This window comes from Xiphophorus couchianus, chromosome 7 (genome assembly GCF_001444195.1).
Source record: "Xiphophorus couchianus chromosome 7, X_couchianus-1.0, whole genome shotgun sequence".
Classification (NCBI taxonomy): Eukaryota; Metazoa; Chordata; class Actinopteri; order Cyprinodontiformes; family Poeciliidae; genus Xiphophorus; species Xiphophorus couchianus.
The window spans coordinates 12725291-12731290 of NC_040234.1; positions in this window are offsets into that span (position 1 = coordinate 12725291).

Consider the following 6000-nt stretch of genomic DNA (forward strand, 5'->3'; position numbering starts at 1 on the left):
TTTATGATGCCACATGACGTTCTTCAACCAAGACTTTGCATCATAAATTTAGCAATTTTACAGAAGTTTCACTTTTGTTTTCTTGATGTTTGTTTACATATATATGTAAAAAAAAAAAAAAAAACATCCTTAGGCAAAACTATACAATTGACTCATTCACGCAGTGGCTTTGTTAATTGTTATTTCCTTTAGGTTTTCCGAAGCAAATGAGAATTAAAACATTGATGAAAAGTTAATTAGTGTTAAGTACAGTAATCTTTCCAGAAACGACTGCAGATTTTCTTTATTAAAGTCTGGCACACGGCCTTGCTGGAGACTCTCCTTAACTCTGTGGATCAATGAGGAACAACAACAATGAAACTTTGGGTCAATCTCTATGCAGTTTACACCATGTTCCAAATTATTATGCAAGTGATATTTTCTCAGATTTTCTTAAATGGTCAATGCAAATTATATATATATATTTTTTAAAACTTTTGCAAAGCAAAATAAAACATTAAACTGAATAATAAAATTAACTGACATTAAAAATGCACTTTCTGGCAAGAAACTAAAGGTCATCTTGCCTTTTCTCTTCTCTGTAGAAAGTGCTCTAGGCTTTATGCATAACTAGAATGAGGGGAAAAAAAAGAAAATTAAAGTTTAAGACTAGTTAAAGAATATCTACCTGCTTATTTCACGAACCACAATATTCAGTGGACTCCAAATGCTGAAACCAACCAAATGGAAAAACACGACAAAACCAAACAACATCCTGTAATACGCATGAGGACGTCATCAGTATTAAGGTATGCTAAAGTGCATACAGTAGTCGAAGTTTTCTCTGCACAACATTCCCCTCCCCACTTGTTGCTGCATCCAGCAGATCACTAGGCTGAAATAATGACACCACACTTTTCCTTTTCTCACATAAAAAAGAGAACTTGTTACTGAAGCAAGACATACGAACAGCTAAGATATGTTAACAATATGTCTGTTCTGGCAATATCACAGCTTTGTCCTTGTTTGTACTTGACCTATGGATCATTTGGCATCGTAACACACTAACGAACAGAACACACAGTCCATGTGTTAGTCACTGACCTCAACCTGCTTGTCCTCTTGTTTTGCTTCGTGCTTTTGCAAACCCCAGCAGTCAATGAAAAGCTCCTTTGTGTGATCATTTGGTGTCAATGTGCCCTGCACAGCACAGTGGTACCATTCTTTTTTGATAATTAAGGGTGATCCGTCTATGCTTGTTGACTTTGGTCCTCGTGAGCTTGTGCGTCAACCTATCAGCCAGGACGGTCAGCGGGAAACTCTCGCCTGGCCTGTGAGGCCTCTCCACACCACAACAAACAATTGCCACAGGTATTACAACCATCTGAATCATCGGAGAAAGCCAGAAGTTACACAATTCAGTTTCAAATGGGAATCGTGTTAGACAAAGAATGGTGGCGATAATTTCATGGCCGAATATTATTTCTCTCGACAGGAAACTCACTGAAAAATCAGCTGAGTGGTTATCTGCTGCTGCAGTTGGTGTTAAAGCCTCAAGGAGACTTAAACACCAACAATTTTCACATCAGGTAATGGGTTATGCATGATGCTAGGTTGTTACTACTAATAGACCATTTGTATTTTGCTCAGATACCTGAAATCAGTGCAGCATGCATGAGACTGTCATGAAACAACGGTGATAGACTCAAATCTTTGTTCCTTACTGTGCTGAAAGTGAAAAGAAATGGACACAGATAGAAATGAGATGGAGAAAAATCAAACATCCTGCATATTTTGCTATATTAGGAACGTCTCCCTGGCTTTTGGCCCTTGGAGGATTTGATCAAGAGTAGCTAAGTACTCTGCTGTCTGTGCATTTTACCTCTAGATGTCGTCAAGCAAGGCGGTTTAATTTTACTTGTTGTACACTTTCTGACAGGATGGAAATGAACCAGTTTGGCATCGACATGAAAATAAGACAAACCATGCAAATAACTCTAACAATGATCAAACTAGAGTAAAGATACAGAAAGGTAGCTTTGAGAGTGAAACAGCTTCTAGGCTGGAAATACTGAATATCCTGCACCCAGAAGTTTGATTCCCGAAGGGTGAATATTTATAATCTTCACAGTCAGAGCTCCGTACACAAAGAATTACACATTTGAAATGAAAAAAAAAAAAACTATATACAGCAACTTACCAAGATCAATATTGCTCTATTGAATGTATGTCACCATTGATCAGCTGCTGTAATAACTCAAGGAGGAGCTGCTTAGGTTCAGCTGCTGGTACATTAGCTCAATATGGACCTCATCATTCTTGGTTTCTCTGAGTCTACCTTTCTTGTTTCCTGTATGTGAGATTAATCTGTGCTTTGTTCTGCAGCTGCAGACAAGAAAAGTTTATCATAAAATATGATGACTGCAACACAGATTGAAACCCTGTGTTATGAGTATTCCATTTCCAATTTTCACAACTTTTTCATACAGAAAATGGGGAGTTTTTAAGCCATAAGAAAATAAATATGAGGACAGATAATTTAGTTAACTTAAAAAAAATATGAGGTACAATGTAATGGTGGCAAACAATCAAGCGAGATGTTGTGATTGAGTAAGCAACATTTTAATTTAATAATTGTTATAAAGTAACTCCGTTAGCAGTATCGCTACACAGCCGTTAGAAAAAGAAAACATCCGTTCCCACAACCGTCGTCTCCTAACAACGGCAAAGTGATACTGACCCCCCTCCGCAGTCACGTCAAACTGCGACACAAATAGTAAATAACACACACAAAACAGTATTCATTTACCTCGACTATTCCGTCAACATGGCCTGTGTGCCACAATAACGCAAATGAATAAGATTAAGCTGCTGTTTTAGAGTTTAGCTTTAAAAAAAAAAATTTGTTCCTAGAAGTTGTTCCTCAAATTCCTTCGTTTTCACATTTATCTCTTCATGATTTCTCCATCTGCTTTTGAAGCAGCTTCGTCTCGCTTCAGGCTTCAAAGCAAACAGAAATCTGCTGGCACTCTTTGTCGGCTAAGTAGTTTTTCCTTCCCATGTCACCACATGCTTACTGAGGGGAAACAGTTGGGCTTTTCATTTTACTGCAGTGATGGCTTGACCTGGCAATGTTTGCCTGTGGTTGTTTCTGTTATGATATGGTTTATGGTTTACAGATGCGAGGAGCAGACTCATTTGAGACTGCTCTACTTTCCCCTCTCCTTACCCAGAAACCTAGAGTTTATGTGGTTGTTTGTCAATATTTAAACCATATTGTCTGACTCAAATCAACATTTTGTCATTTCTGATGTATGTATTTGGAAATGTAAATTATTTAAATCACCTTAAAGCAATCTGAAGAATAAATTCTTGACATGGAGTATTTTTTTTTTACAGATAAAGTATTGTTACAATAAGAATCATGTGGAAGTTTTAATCAACACAATTAAGGCTTGAGTTTATTATTAATAAAACTAATTTGATTCAGTAGGCAGATTTTTTTTTTATCTCAATATGTTGATTACTGAAGCTGCTAAAACTCAAACAAGACTTTAAAATTTAGTCCAAGTATGTTTTTGAACAACCATTGTATTTTTGTTGCAGTATTTTAAATACAGCTAAATGTCTTTGCATAGTCTCATGAACTCCTAGCAAGTTTTTTTCAATATGAAATCAGTTTTACAAATTTCAACATATAGTTTTGAACACCCATTGGTTTTCATACTGCAGTGTTTCTAATAAAGCTAAATATTGAACAATCATTTCACTGTGCTGCCTTAGAAGCTTTTATTCCCTGTTTCATGATAACGTGTACTAAGGTCCAGCCAGGGCATTTTAAAGTTACCTGGTTAAGTGATTTTCACTGCTTCTTGTAAAAAATAAAAACATTTTCTGACCTTTTATTTTATCAAGACAAAAACAAAGGTCACTGTTAGAATCAAGGTTTCTTTTTCAAGGTGTCTCCCTTCTGTAACATTTCCCCTTTTCCTCCCCATAAAGTCTATAAGATTCACACAACCTGATTTCTGCAGTACAACAACAGAGGTGCATTCTGACCTGGTCACGCTGCCACAACTACTTCTGCGTAACTGTTGCTTGATTTTTAAATCCTCTACACCAACAGGCTTTTCATGCGAGCCCAGAATGTAGCAACAGTGTAAAAGCTGCATCTATTGGAGCGAGAAAACCTGCCTGAGAGTGTGAGAAAGTCCAGTGCGGGGTCGGGATGACGCAAGTGTAATCAGAGGTTTTGTTCAGATGTCAGGCAATTTGTTGGAACCACGCAGGCCTGCTTCCTGACTTGAGTGGCAATAAATTTATCACCAAACACATTTAGAATAACTCTGTGACTGCAGTGAAAACAAATACCTAACAAAGTCTGAGATTGGGAGGGACGAATGCATTCTTTGCAGATTTTAACCATAAATCAGTAAAAGAATCGTGCTTAAGTGCTTTAGATTAATGTGTGATGAAGGTAAAAACTTAAATTTTATTAATGACAGAGAGCAGAGAGAGACAGGATTTTGAAAACAGAAGGACTCTGACATTAAATGAGGAGCTAATTGGCAGGATTACAGTCGACACCTAATGACTCATAACAGACCCACTGTTACTCCTGGCACAAAAGCAAACTGTAACTCTGTTCAAAATCCCTTTCAGGCACTCAATACGTCACGGTCGCCATACAGAAAGCTACGTAGTTGAATGACATAGTCATATTTTTCCTTCCTTTTTTTATTTTCACAGCCTACGCTCAGTATTTACAGCTCTTTCCACTTTTTTGAAAGCTCAGTAGAATACATTGGACTGCATGTCTGTGCTTGAGGCAACAGACAAAAAGATTGTTTTAGTTTTGGCTTAAAGTGCATCAATTTCAATACAATCTTTATGATCATGAGAAACTTTAGCCAGCTAAGCATCGAGTCACAACCATAGACTTAAGTTGTAACCTTCATAATTTAAAGATTTCCATCATTATTCATGAGAAGCTGTGGATATTTCTCAGCCTGTTTTACAAATAATTCATTTGGGAGCAATTGCAATAAAAGCAGTTTACTTTTTACGTTGCTTGCATCTTCATTGCTTGGATATCACCACAAAGTTTCAAATGTAGTTTCTTTTCCACATTGTCTAAATATTTCATCAAATTCCCTGTGTTAGGCAAATACGGAGATTCCTGGTACGGCGTCTGTCTTTTGATATTTTCAGCAAGCCAGGAAATCCCATTAAACTACCGTGGATGTTACAATTATGCCAACTTTAGCATTAGCATGCTTGGTTTAGTGTACACTGAGGTTAGTTTCGACCAGTGGCAAGTTGTGCCTCAAACAGTTGGGCTTTCTCTAGCAAACCAGTACCTGAAACCCAGTTGACCCAAACCATACATGCACATAGCTGACAGAGAAACAGAAAAAAAGCACATCTGCAGCAGACTTGTGGTAAACTGACAGCACAACCACACAACCAACCTACTGATGTTCCGATATTAATAATCACAATATAACTGCACTCATACAGACCACCTGGAGTTTATCTAATTTTGACAAATGTCTCATCTATTCAGTTATCACCCTGTAGAAGATGTGAACTATCAAATCAGCAGGAAAACAATTTGAAGACAAGCTTTGAGAATAAACAGGTTCAACAAGATAGGCTACATGGCTTAGTAAAATTAGTAGAAGCAGCTGATAAAACTAAATAATGTTTTTTTTTTAGTTCCGGGGCTGCTTAATTGAAATCAAATATGTCACTATATTAAGATAATTATCTTAGGATAAAGCAAATTTAAATTAAACATCTATGTTTCTCAGTCTTTCCAGGTCTATTCAGCCTCTTGTGTCCACAGGTTTTATTTCCAGAACCAGAATCTTCTGAACCAAACTATAAAATATGTATTTGAGCTGAGTTCATCCTTTCCAATCCCTAACCAAACATATATAACACAAACGTTTTTAGGAGCCCCTGAAGGCCTTCTCAGTGTTAATGAACATCCATGATGAGCGACAGCTTCATCTCTTA